Raw genomic sequence first — 14,531 nt, 5'->3', positions numbered from 1 at the left:
GGAAGGGGGAAGGGGACTCCTGACTCTGTCGTAGCCATGGGGAAGGGTCTCCTGCCCCTCAGGTGCTGCGACCGAGCAGGCTTACAGGACGAGAGTGGAGGAAAAGAGCCGAAATCAGCTCAGCTCTATCAGGCCCGTTAGCCAAGGGTCAAGGGTGAGAAAACCCATCCTGTGTTTGACGGACTGGCCCTGCACGGACAAGAGTTTGAAATTCAGCCCTGAGATCCGTTCTGCCGTTGACCTGTACCGTGACAGTGTATTTTGGCCGTCTGTATCCGACGCAACCATTTGTTTGGGGCTGACTAGAGGCAGCCTGCATTTTCAGATCTGTGCAGATGCTTACACAGACCCTGCTCTCCAGTCAGACAAGAACGCCACCAGATGTGACTAAATGTGCCTCCCTTTTTAGCCATTTCAATGTGAGAAATCCCTCCCCTATCAGTCCGCTGCAGAAAACTATTTTTATCAGGGTCTTTCAACCCCAGCTCTGAGACGCATCATAGATATTCCCACAAAAGTTCCCCAACCGACAAGGAAATAAATCCCGTGCCAGAGAGACTCGAACACCCGGCCAGGCAGCAAGGGGAGTGTGAGTCCTGCCTGCCATCCCGGAGCTGCAGGTAAGCTAAGTGGGGGAAGCAGGGCAGAATTAAAATGTGATTGCCGTGGCGTCTGGTTTCTCCTCTCTCTTCAGCTTCCACGGAAGCAAATGAGAAAAAGAGGAGAAGCAGCAAGGGAAAAAAAAAATAAGGAGAGACAAGGTCCCTTCTGGGAAAAACAGTTCTCAGCTTGAATGCTCAGCCATGCATTCCACTTCAGAGAGCCAGTGACCACTTCCTGGGCACCAGGGGACAGAAAGGCTCAGTCTGATCCAGGCCGGGAGTGAGGCAAGGGGTGGCAGCTTCTGCTGTCTCCCTTCCCCCTTCCAATCACAATAAATATATTTATACTCACTTGATTATGGCAGCCAGACAATGCTCCCCTAATTGGCAGTGATCAGAGCTCCAGAATTGCTTGGGTGAACCTGCTGTCTCTCTATCAGGCAAAGCAATAAGGGGCCACTAAGGCAGTCCCCATTAACAATTTCCGGTGGAATGAAAAAACAGTCCCCCGACTCCTGCATGGCAATGGATTTTCCTAACAGCTCCTAAGAGCCAGCCCTTGAGGAACTCAGACTTACAGGAACCTGCCCAGCATAGAATACTTTTCTAAATCTTCCCCACCCCCAGCTCTAGGGCATAGAGAAAAAAAAAAAAAGAAGAAGAAACCATAGCCACTTCCTTCTGCTGGAGGTTCTTTTGTTCTTTTACGTTTTTCTCTTTTTCTCTTACAGGCCTTATGGAGCTAGCTGTCATTTTTGGTGCTTGGTTCTTTGTAAATTTCAGGGACATCTGGCGCGCAGTTTCCTGCGTTTGCTAGCTTCGGTATTTGTAGATGCGGATGCGGTCTCCGCTGCGTGTGCATGTTAACATTCCACGTGCATGACTGATGCACACATAATTTGGAACTTGAGGGCCTTGGTATATTTTGACATGTAAATGCAACTACCACAGTGCTGATCATACGTAGTTGCTTAATAAATGTCTGCTAAATAAATGAATGCACCAAGAAGGCAAATGTCACTCATTCGTTCATTCGTTCATTCATTCATCAGATGTGTGAATGCCTGGTATGTGCCAGTATGTGGCTTAGAATGTGCTAGATGCTGCATGTCCAGGGATGCACACCCACGTCCCTGCCCTCAGGGAGCTCACAGTTGAAGGGTGGGAGGCAGGCGATGATAAGACATCATGGAGAGAGCCAACAATAAGACAACAGGGAGAGAGAGCCCTGCGCAAGGTGGCATGGGGGGCTGAGGAGGGAGACCTTAGTCTACCTAGGAAGGGGCTGAGGCCATGATGTGTGTAGAGGGTCTCCTGAAGGTGGTGACGCCTGGGCTGTCGCTGTAAAGTGTTCCAAAGGAGATAGCATAATCGAGGCAGGATGCAAGAAACAGCAGGGTGTGAGCAGAGGAGGTCTAGAAGCCCGAGGGTGTTCAGGGAAAGCACGGAGGCCAGGGGTTAACAAAAAAGAAGTGGGGGCTCAGGCAGGGGACTGGCTTTGGCCGGGAGGACCTGGGGGCGAGTAAAGAAAGGAGCTTCAACTACCTCAGTTAGGACTAAAATTCTGGATTGTGCCAGAATTCGTCCACGCACACCGCAAAGCAGAATTTGAACCTGCTTTGGAAGCACTGCCCACGGGCCGAAAGTCACCACACCCGTCACTGATTAGCTGTGTGAACCCGGGCAAGGGCTGCCTTCTGCAGGAGTGCACTGAGGGCACGGACTCTGTGGGCTCTAGGGCTCTTCCCAGCTTCTAGAGGGCAAGTTGCCTGAGTCTCTGAGGTTCGTGTGCAGATCACAGCTTGGCCTGTTCCCTGTGCGGACCGCGGGGCTCTGAAGTCAAAAGCCCACTTCCAAGCAGCACACAGTACCCCAGCACCACTGTCTTACGGCACAGAGATGGAAAGGCATGTTGAGTGCAGCTCAGCAGACGCCCCTAAGCAGCCTTCACGAGAGTGTGCTGCATGATGGAGATATCCTACTGTCCCTAGCCTGGGTCAGGGTCTCATTATCTGAGTTCTGAAGAGCCCCCAATTAAATTCATAGCACGGATCGCTGCTTGATTACATCTCTCTAAAGCACTGCTGAGCTTATATCCTTTCTGCTCAAAAACCCTTACTGATTCCTCTTCACGTATAGAATCAGGCACTAAGTTCCTAGAACGACATTCGAGGCCACCCTCAATCTACCCCCTACCCTACCAGCCGCAACTTCCGCCTCAGCCAGGTGGGACCCCGGGCAATGGCGTCCACGGAGATTCCTCCTGCTCTGCTTTATCCCCCTCCCGCCCCCCTGCTAAAGGTCCAACTCAAATTCAAGACCATCTCTTCTAGGAACGCCGTCTGGCTGCCCTGTTCTCTTCGGCATCCTGTGTGGCCCTTAGTGTGTTGTTCATTAGCGACCATTAATTTCACTTTGTGGTTTGTGTCTTACTTCCCCAGGTAAATTGTAAGCTCCAGAGGATGGGTACCAAGCCTCCCTCCTCCTTGCAGTCTATGGACCGAGCTCGGTACCCTGCTCATGGTAGATAACTGCTGACAATGGCTTTCCTCCATTGCAGCCTCCAGGAGGCCACTGAGTACCCTGTGGCCCAAAGTCCTTTTTCTGTCTTCTTGGAAAATGGAAACATTGGAGAGAGTGGTTTGCTATAACCATTTTAGAGTAAAAAGGATGTGAAACATTTCTCCGACGATTCATAAACAGTATTTTAGAGGCATTCCCTCAGAGCTTAAAGTTCATCCGGGAATGAGCTATTGTGCAGATCGAAAGGAGCACAGGTACGATCCACCAGGAGGAATAATCACTCTGCTAAATTTAAAGGGAAGAATGATTGAACGCTCCAGCTCGAAAGTAGAAATGGTTTAACATCACACGACTGAAGAGGAACATGAGTGACTTACTTAATGTATGGCCCCCAGTGTTCGGTTTTTATTGTATGTTCCACTGAGGAGCGCACGGGCTTTTTCACAGAAGAGGAACTGGTATTAAATCAATAAGGAAAATCACCATTTCCTTACTGATCCAAGAGCATTTAAGGAAGCTGAGCCCTGCCAATATGTACAACTGTGCAGAATTTGGAACTGGGCAGTGAAAACCACCACCGAAGCTGGCAGCTGTGATTCTCCCAGAAGCAGAGCTTCGAGAAGAAAAATAGCTTTTAAACTTCAGTTCCATTTTTGCAAATTGGATCTGCTCATGAAAAACTGTTTTAAGTCCAGGTTTCTTTCCCCCCCCCCCCCACCCCCCATTAGTAAAGGGTATGATTGTTTCTTTTCACCCACAAGGAAATTTATTCATTTACTCCACAAATATTTATTGAGACCCTATCATGAGTCAAACACCGTTTTAGGAGCTGGGGATGCAGACTTGAACAAAAGAGGCAAAGTCCCTGACCTCATGGAGATTACCTGCTAGTGGAGGGAGACAGCTAATAAAAGGGAGAGAGCTAATAAATAAGTAAACAAATAAGTAGAAAAATATTGTGTCAGGCACAAATATGGAAATGATGCTAACATCCTATTGTACTTGAAAAATCATTTTCTAGAAAATTAAAAACGAAGGGACACGTGGGTGTCTCAGTCGGTTAAGTGTCTGCCTTTGGTTCAGGTCATGATCCCGGGGTCCTGGGATCGAGCCCTGCGGCAGGCTCCCTGCTCAGTGGGGAGTCTGCTTCTCCCTCTGCCTGCTGCTCCCCTGCTTGTGAGCTCTATCTCTGTGTCAAATAAATAAATAAAATCTTAAAAATATGAAGACTCCTCCATGAATATTATTTAACTCATATATGTCATACACATGAAGGGGTATTAAAAAAATAACTAGAAAGGAATATATATATTGCTCTTTACATGTGACATTGACATTCCCTGCTGACTTTCTGTAGCCTTATATCTCTGAATCTTTCTAGACCCGAGGGCCCAGTCATAACAGCACCATGGAAGGTTCTCTGGCGATGTGATGTGCATATTGTTACTAGGTGTTCCTTCTTCCTTGAAGACTCCTCCTCCTTCTCTCTGATCCTTGCCACCCGTTAATATGGCTCCAAAGTCACCCTCTCTGTGTAACCTTCCCAGATCTACCAAGTAGAGCTAAGTTCTCCCTCCCTTCTGCCCCAAGGATATCCTGGTACCTTCTCAAGTCAAGGAAAGCATCTCATGGAAGACTTTTGCAGTGGTTTGTTTACTTCTATGTCTTCCTTCCCAAGCTACACTCCTCCAAGTAGAGAGTGTCTTGTTTGTAATTTTATCACACAGCACAGTGCCTGGCCCGTAGTAGGCCCCTGATAAATACTGGATGAATGAATGAATGCATGACCTATGGTCCTCTCTGTCTTGTCTCATGCTAAGCTATGAAGTCAGAAACGAGGGCACTGTAGCAGAGTAGCAGAGGAAAGCCAACTGGCCAGTACAGTAAAGAATCCAAACAATGGATTTTAAACATTTGAGCTCATGGACTGCAGATGATAAGGAATTTCAAAATCAAGGTTTCCTAGATGATAATTTCTGTGCGTACTAACTCTGGACCGTTGAGAAGTTCAAATAAATGATTAGAGCATGTAAAGCAGAACAATTAAATAATCTGGATCATTTACTGCAGGAGAGAAACTTGAAGAGACTTAATAATGGGTCTTAATGAAAGGAAAGATTGTATTCCAAGGACGACTAAACACCCTCCATCTGCATGCACACAAAAGAAAAAAAAAAAGGAGATCACAGCGCTATAAAATTTAAGTTAAAAAAAAAAAGGAACTCAATTTCAAGTGGGTTACAGGAGCTCATTTCAAGTTACTCTTACAAATAACTGGCATGTGAGGAGGACTTACTCAGAGCCAGGTACTGTTCTAAACCTCTCCCCATGTGTTACTTCCCCCCAACCTCACGACAAACCCGTGCAGGTCAATTTCAGTTGTATTAACTCCTGTTTTACAGGCGAGGAAGTGGAGGCACCATTACTGATGGTTAAGGAACTCCCCGGGGTCGCACAGCGAACGATGGTGGAGCTGAGATCCCAGCCAGGGCTGTCTGGCCCCTGAGTCCTTGCTCTCCCGTACTCTGCTCATGGCTTTACTAGAGGCAGACACAGAAACCAGACTGTCCTCTCAGGGTGGAGACCTGAGGCTTAGCTCAGTTAAACTCCTGTGGCTCACTTAAATTTGCACAAGAAAATCCTTGAATACATAACTGCCCTTCACAGTCAGGGCCACTTGACCATCTCATGGGCTTCACTACATCAATGCGTGTGCATGTGTGTGCACACATGCATGTGTGCACACGTGCGTGCCTACGTGCGTGGTGAAATTCGAAAACCTGCTTTTCTTTTCTTTGTTCTAGTGAGTTGGCTCACTAGCTCTTGTCTTTCTAATGAGATGTTGAGTGGTTCTGTATTGTTTTCGGCAGTCTGCACACACGGTTTACAGGAGCAGACGCAAGTCGAGTCAAATTTAGATGTTAAAAATGATTTTAGCTCCAGAGTGAAGGAATATACTCTTGGGGCTGAAAAGTCAGCATCTTCTTCCCTGTTATTTTTTTTCCAAGGCAACCTTGTTTATTAGCCTGCCCCGGGGACAGAAGCAGTGGGGTTGTCAGCAGCACAGAGCAGGGGCAGCTGGCTGAGCAGCTCAGAGGCCTAGCACCCGGAGGTCAAGGCTCATGTGGTCCTTGGAGGAGAGAGTGGTCAGGCCCCGCGCTGCAGGAGGCCTGGAGGCTGGTTCCGGGGAACCAGGGCAGCCCAGTAGGAGCCCTGTGAAAGGGTGTGAATGAGTCACTACACTTTTCAGGTTGACTGAGATGACTTCTGTTGATTTTCTTCGAATTTAGATCTGCTATCAGTGTTCACACATGGGGCCTAACGGGAAGAAGATGAGTGAACATTTTCTTGATAGTGCCTGGCCTTCGGCAGCACTGCGATAAGGTTCGGGTTAAGATGTGACTCTGCAAGAATGTGTAGGTCAGCGAATGTGTCCTGGTGTGTGCTGAGGGCCTCAAGGAGGCGTGTTTTAGTGTCCTGAGCTGGAAGGAGACCTAGGGGGACAATGTTTTCTGACATACACAAGTCAGCCTGAGTTGGTATAGTCTGGGAGAGACACTTTCTTTTTAACACCGGGTCCCCCACAATGACTAGATAGATTATTGGTGCCTTTGGTTAAACTTTTGGGTTCTAGAAGCTCACTTAACCTTTCTGGTCTCAGTTTCCTCATCCTTCAAATGGACAGGACAATGGCACCCACACCATTGAGCACAGTTAAATAGATTGATACGTGTCAAGTGCTTGGAGCAGTGCCTGGTATTTAGGTAGCATGAAATTTGTATTTTTATTCATGCACACACCTTTGTTCATACAACCGCTTACTTAGCAGAGGACCAACTCCAGTGCTTATGCAAAATAGGTGCTTAACTATTTGTTAAATGTTGAAGGAATTAAAGGAATGGATTTAGTGGAATACATGTATGGTAACCTGTTCTGACTTCTCAGAAACCTGTAATTTGGGGGCAGATTAGGTGTTAGATTTAATTTCCTATAGAGAAATATTTCAAACAAGCAGAGTGTTGGGCAACCAAACAGTTATCTCTGCAGAAAAGAAGGGAACAGAGGTGATGGTTTTGCATGAATATCACAATGGAAATGGCATGAAAAATTGATTTTTGAGGAATTGAGGGACAGGTAGCAAGGTCCATGACTCTCAACCAAATAAAGAAAAGTATTTAATATAATCAGACATTTTAGATCTGCTAAGTATATGTTAATTTTGAGTTTACAAAAATAAATATAAAAAGTGGGAGTAAAATCTCTGACCTGTATTTACCTTGTATTGATTTTTGAATAATGACAGCTTAAATCTGAAATGAATAACTTAAGAAAATGGAAAGAAAATGAACAAGATAGTGTTTTAGGAGCTGGTATAGGTTAAGAGTACATTGATACTAGGTTGAATCATGTGAAATTGCCACTTCCTTTGGTGAAAAATGGTCTGACATTGTCAGTTTCATATGGTTCAATCTAATATATTTAAGCTAATTAACACTAAATCAAAATACTTATATTACCTTTCCCTTTATTGCCTTTCAACTATGACTCTAGAACTAAATGGGCCAATTATATTTGTCTTGGCCTATTTTGCCTCTCAGAATTTGAACACAGTAGGTGCTAAACAAATGTTTTCTTAATTGAGCGCTGTTTTCTGTTATTTTCTCTCAAAAATTTGGCCTAAATTTCATTCTGCTACCTAATGCCGAGACTGCCCTTAAAATATAATTAACAAAGTGTTAGCTTCATTTCATGTTTTATGATTTAGATAAATCCTTTCTGTTCCTTGTTTGGGCAGCACTGGGAAGCTAATTAATACATTATTAATATATTGTAGAGGCAAACGAGACTCTGCTTGCACACACAAGCCATGACAAGAATAAATTTGGGTCAGATATAGTTTTGCAATTAAGGAAAAATGTTGTGATAATAATGAGAAATTACTGTTTACATGACATATCTCTGCACATTAAAACACATTATAAACTTATAAAGGAGGTGAATGGCAGAATCGGGCAAGCTTTCTCCTGAAGGTTCCAAGCATTTAGGGCTCGACTGGGGCATCCAAAGGACCCTGCAATGAACTAGAAATGATAACCTTTGGGACCCCCAGGAATGAAGAGCTTCATTATTATTCATAGAAGATTTCATAACTGTTGGGACTGGTCCAAGAGTTAGGAACACATATTGAAATAAATGAGCAGGAAGCCTTAAATGGTTTTCAACTCAAAAAATGAAAGGCTTTTTTCTACAGTGGAAGAGATGGGGCATGGAGCATGAATAACCCATGAGTTATATTATACCTGCTTGGGCCTCGGTTTTCCCCACCTTGGTTCACTACCTCCTGGAGAATACTCATTCTCTATCATCTCTGTTGATCCCAGGTAAGTGGCGTCATGCCTTAAAATGAGATGCGTCTCTTAGGGGGACGAGCTAGAGCTCTAAAATGGATTATTTAGGTTTTTGTTGACCTGGAGCTGTGAGAACAGCCCCATTGCCTAAGCAGAGTTCTGAGAAAAGAGTTGCTTTCATTTTTTAAACAGAAGAACCACAATCCTTGCTCTGTTCGGATCCTTAGACAAATCAAATCAATGAGCAAAAGAGGGCTCACGAAATCGCCAGTTTTAACTTTACCCCCAGTGCCACAGATTTTTCTTAGAGATTTTTTTTTCTCTGAGTGTGGACCACGTACAATATTCTGTTCGGTTTGTGCTGTCTAATGAGATCCCAGCCCAAGGGGATGGGCTCCTACAATAATGTCTTAATGCTAATTACATTTTAGGATGGTTACAGCAAGAATAGTTCCAAACATACTTGAGGTAATAACTAGTCCTTTATCCAGAAGGTCAAGAGTTCAATCAAACAGAGAAAAAAAAATGAGCATATCTTAAGAAAGAGTTGGAGTGGTTTTGTACAAGAGCTCTCATTAAGTCTACAAGAACACTTAAAATACTGGTAGAGCTAGGTAATTCTATATTTCCCTTTTTAACTCACCGAAAGCCCCTGATTTCAGGGAGCAGTGTCTGAGAACAAGAGGCAACTGGCAGGTGAAGGGGAGAAAGTGTCTTGTTAAGGAATTGGCTGGAGTTTAGGTTAGGGATGTGTGCCAAGACTGCAGCGCAGAGTTTGGGGGTGGGGGACGGACGTGAACTTGCTGATGAAAAAGCAAGGGAGATGCTAGAGAGTTATAGGTATCAGATGAGGCCCCCGGGCCAGTCTTCTATTACGGTAACAACATGGCTTTAAACCGTGGTGACAGTAAATCTCTCGAATAATTGTGCATCAAACCACTGTACACAAAATTACAATCTGCTCTCATGAATGCAGTTTCCATAACAGTGTCAGAACTTTCCCCCATCTTCCCATTTTTCTATGATTTCTAATGAGCTCAAAAGAGGAGCAGTTGGAAACTATACCCATCGCTTTCTGTTTTAAATGACTCACGTTATCTTTCACTTAGAAGGGCCCAGTAATTTAATCTATTTTTAAGATATTTATTGAGCACCTATTATTTGCTTGGCAATAGTCAGATGGCTAATCGTTTTAGAGAGGATTCCTAAAAAAGACTTTCTGCTCTGCCAAAGATAAAGTATTAAAATAACAAAACAGCTCAAGGATTTTTTTTCCCCATGTGCTAAAAAGTGGTGTTTCTCATCCTCCAAGAGCCCCCCACTCTGCACAAGGAGGTCCTTTCAATAAGGGTGTGATGCAATCTGGTGTTGTGTGAAGCGCCAGTCTAAGAAGTAACCATTTTAGGGGGACCACGTTCCGGAGAGAAAACACAACTAAGCAGGGAAACTGAAGAATGATTTTTATAATTTAAATTACAGGGAAACTCCTGAGCTGAAAATCAAGTGACAATAAAAGGGACTGAACTCAGTAACCTTTAAAGAGGATTTTCAAACGTACGGAAAAGTACAGAGAAGAAGAAGAAAATGCCTGTATGTACCCACCACTCATAGAATTTTTATGAGTCTTTGTAACAAACCCTGTTCCATGTCAGAGGGGTCCAAAAGTTGCTCAAGTAAAAACCTTTCTGTGTCTGAGGCCAGCCTCTGGGGATAAAACCTTTTTGGAGGTCATTACCAGCTGAAATTCTCTTCTATCTTCTGGCCACTCCACCAGGAGTTGTTACTGGTGGGGGAGGGGAGGGTCTGGCAGATGCTAGCAGGGCTCCTGCCTTTCGGCACCTAACAGTCCATTCGAGGGGATCAATGCCCACATAAATAATCTAACATAAGGCTGACAGGAGTGCCCAGGGAGAAAAAGATTAATTCTGTTTGGGGCTAACCCCTCAAGGCTGGCTTGGATTTAGGAAGGTGGCTGTGTGGGGCCTGGGGCAGCTCAAGCAAGAGGGAAGGCCTTGTTCCAGAATGTTGAGCAGACTCCGGTCCTTGGAACCGAGTGTATGTTCTCAATGAAAAGGGTATGCTTTGGCTATTAAAAAAAAAAAAAAATGTTGAGTGCCTCTAGCTTATTGATGGCGGGGGGAGGGGTGTCAATGCCCTAATTTCTCTCATTTCCTTTTTCAACTACCGAATTGCCACTAAGTCTTACTGAATTTTTATATATAATCCAGCTGCTTTTTAAACCTCATAATCATGTAATGCAGTCATAATTTACCTTTGGAGAGCATGTTAACAATTTATAAATGGCTTTCTCTATACACATGATGACATTTGATCCATATACCCAGCCCGTAACGCCATAGGCTCATCTCCTCAAGTTATTTCTTTCAAGTTACTTTGAAGTAACTACTACTTATAGAAACTACTAGCTGTAGAACTCAGAAAAACTTCCACTAGCAGCCTTATTGTGTTAGAAGTGCACACCAGGATAAAGGCAGCATTTTGGGAGTAATGAAGGAAAGGGTCCCGAGATAGACAGTGATTATCACAGAGAGACGACAGGATTGGGGTTCTGGTAACGAGAGTGATGCAGAAGGTAGAAGAGAGGATTAAGCGCAGGGTGGTGGTCCATGGCGGGGCAGGGTCGGGGAAGATGGTGGTACTTAGCACAGTACTGGGCACTCAGCAAGCCCATAGTTGATAATCTGTTCAGCCCTAAGTGGGGTTGGGTCTGTATCTTGAGCAGTTCCAGCAGTACAATTCAAAAACATAAAATGGTGACTTTTAGAACATGGCTACAGAATAAAATGAATATTTTTTATAACACTGAGGAGAGAGTGGTTCAAATCTGGGGGAAGGGAGGAACGCTCATCACATTTGACACATCTATGCTCTCTCCTCTTCTGCAACATCTCCATCTATGGTAACTTTATAAGCTGCTTTTCACATAACGAATCGGTGCACTTTTGCAACTACTTCATAGAAGCTAAAACAGCCAGGACACCGTGATTGTTGTAATCTAGTCGGAATAAGCCTTACTGACTTCAGATACATCAACATATCCATTTAGCCTGATGCAAATCAGTTTACTTTTCTCCTTAGAGACATGATGTGAAATGAAATTAATCCAGTTGCAGCAAAGTGAGTGAATTCAGTTGACTAAACCCCTTTTCGTAGAGAAGAATTTTGTTCTGCAGCTCATTTGAAACAAAATCCACATGGCAGTATAATGCCGTCTCTGGAACTGAGCAAATGCATTTATCCCACTTTTATTTACAGCTAAGTTCACAGCAGAGCTGTTTCCTAGGATAGTGTACTCTATTGTCCTTAGGTGAGGGTCGCAGTGAAAGCGTCTGCGGGACAACCAAAATGTGACAATGGCACTTAGCCTAAGGACTATCTCTCCAACGGGACTATGAACTCAGCAAAGGTCAACAACTCCTTGGAGAGAGAGAGAAGAGAGACTAACAGAGACCAACAAAACCATGCCTATTCTTACACATTATCTCTTCTCTGCCCTCCATTGTCAAAAGGGCAGTCAGCACACAGTGTATGTTTAATAAATACATTTTGGTGGTGACTCACACAAGCAGGCAGGACCTGGAGACGGTCCAGAGAATATCAAAGGGATGAAGAGGTTGGGGCTGTGCAAATGCAATTGAGATCCTCTGGCCAAAAAGGGGAAGGCTGGGCGTGGCCATTCCGGATGCAACTGAGGTTGCTGAGTGTCACCGTATGTTAGAAAGCACGTAGCCTCCCTGGTGGGATGAAAGGAAGCCAGCTGACTTCCCAGGAAGAGGATTTGGGGTTAGGAACGGGGAAGAAGGCTCGACTTAGATGGATTATAAGGCATCAACACAATCTTTAAAGAAATCGTTCCCTGGAAATTTTACAGTTGCAAAGTAGACAATCTTTCTGAAATGATTGAAGTTCGGTACAGCAAGGAAATGGCCCAAGAACATCATAAGCTCTATCCCAGTACTGACCCCAGGATTTTTCACCAACCAGGGTCAGGACCTGGTTCGATTCTCGCCTACCTTTCTCCATAGCAGGAAGCACGTGACCCCTTCCTGCAAGTCAACGATACTGTAGACTCTGCACTAACCCTTCTCTCGGTTGGGAAGGATTTAAGACGTTCGCTGTGGCTGAATACTTGGCTAGATCATATCAGGTCACCCCCGCTGCTGCCCTGGCTCAGAGATATCCCAGTTCCAGCAAATGGGATTTTGTCTTACTCCTAAGTCCCTGTTTTACTGGATTTACCTGAAATCCACTGCGTACTCTCAGGCTAACATCTGAAAGCCTTTCTTGTTTTCCAGGCCTAACATGATTTTGGGATCATATCTAGCATCTGCTCTAGGACTGAAGCTTTGTGTGTCTCTGGTCCATTCTCCCCCCCCACCCCACCCCACCCGCCAGTTCATACTTAGGGTCTAGTCTCTGAATCCCATCCCTGTTCTGTAAAGTTGACTATCTTTGTGCACAGAGCACTGGTGATTGTCTGTCCTAGATGTCTCCTCTAGCTTGTAGCTGGATCCCCCACTCCCTTCCTTCCATGTCCCTACCACCATCATTGGGCCACTGCCAAGCCTATCTGTTCTTTGGTCATATCATGACATGCCACAAGGCTCCACTTGCTTATGGTGTTCTATAATGTACAGTTGCACATCTGAATCTTTCTCTACAAACTATATACCTCTGTAACAGGGTTTCTCAACATTATTACTATTGACATTTGGAGCTGGGTGGGGGCCGTCCTGTGCATCGCAGGGTCCTTAGCAGCATTGCTGGCCTCCACCCACCCGATGCTAGTAGCAGCCCCCTCACCCCCAATTGTGACAACTAAAAATGTCTCCAGGCATCGCCAAATGTCCCTGGCAGGGGGCGGATGTCAAATCTCTCCCTGTTCTACAAGAACTCAGAAAGTCAAGAGTATTTTAAAGCCAGTTATATATATTTTGAGAAATAGCTAGATGTATATAAAGTATTTAAATCTGGTAAAAGTTTAACTAACAACTCGAAACTCTTAATCAACACCAAGTGGAATTTTAGAATTGTATCACGACACAAGATGGACGCTGGGTAATGTGGTGCGAAACCTTGCACCCTAGGTCGGTTCTTCTCATATTTTAGTGTGCATAAAAATTACCAGGGTGATCTTTTAAAAGTTCAGATTCTAATTCAGTAGGTTTGAGGCAAGGTCTGAGATCCTCATTTGTAATAGGTTCCCCGAGTGGTATCAGCTGGACTGGTGGTTGAAGTTGGGTAGCGAGGCCCTAGATCAAAATCACTGGGATGGGGTGGGGGGTGGACATCTGTGAATCTTAAGGATTACAAGGTCATGAGAGCAACATTCAAATTTGCATCCGAATGACAGATTAGGAAAACGTGGATGCTCCCTGAACCTTTCTATAAGAACAAAACCACTCACAAGAATGGGTTTTGAAATACGACGTTTCTATTAGCTTAAAGTTATAAAAGTTATACAAATTAGCCCTGAGTTCTCTGCTTTGGCCGGGAAAGAAAACCTATGAACCACTAAGTTACTTTGGCAAGACTTTTAGGGGTTTCCAAAGATCTGACAGAAACCTAAACTTCAAGGTCTTTGTAGTCCTTATTCTACTAACGGAAGAGGCCAGGGCTGAGGATGCCAATGGGGGAGGGGAAGGAGAGAGAAGAATCACTTTAACTGAGGCTTTGCAATGGAACAGATATACGTGTTCGTGTTTACTCAAATTACAAATCAGGCACAGAAATCGTACTGACATCACATGATGGTACTCTAAGCCCAAATCAGATCCCTCAGCTACAGCTTAAAACAGTCGCAAAAATGGATGCTATTTATTTTAACGGACAGTGGTAAGCATAATCAAATCTTCCAAAAGCTGCTGAGAGCCTGAAATAAAATTTCCTCTTTTCACATAATAGTGCCTCTGAGTAACTTTTACTTGGAGTCTGCGGACATCTGACTCATTGTTGCGTATCCTTGGGAAGGAAAAGGCCACTCACATTTGTTCCTATTTTATAGCCGGAAAGATCGAGGATCGCTGGTTTGTCTAAA

General features: G+C 44.5%; 1 protein-coding gene across 3 annotated transcripts in view; it reads right to left on the bottom strand.

Annotated features, from left to right (window-relative positions):
* GRAP2 (GRB2 related adaptor protein 2) overlaps positions 1 to 14,531 on the bottom strand; it is a 67,155-nt gene that overhangs the window by 36,259 nt on the left and 16,365 nt on the right. Inside the window, exon 1 of one of the 3 annotated variants that reach the window (XM_047742423.1) lies at positions 955 to 1,174. The exons of the other annotated variants lie outside the window; for them this stretch is intronic. The gene's annotated coding sequence lies outside the window, so the exon portion shown is untranslated. Of the gene's footprint in view, positions 1 to 954; positions 1,175 to 14,531 lie in introns of those variants that run through there. 3 annotated transcript variants of the gene reach the window in all.

This window comes from Lutra lutra, chromosome 8 (assembly GCF_902655055.1).
Source record: "Lutra lutra chromosome 8, mLutLut1.2, whole genome shotgun sequence".
Taxonomy (NCBI): domain Eukaryota; kingdom Metazoa; phylum Chordata; class Mammalia; order Carnivora; family Mustelidae; genus Lutra; species Lutra lutra.
Note: the sequence above shows the minus strand (reverse complement) of the source record. Positions and strands in the feature narration are given on the sequence as shown.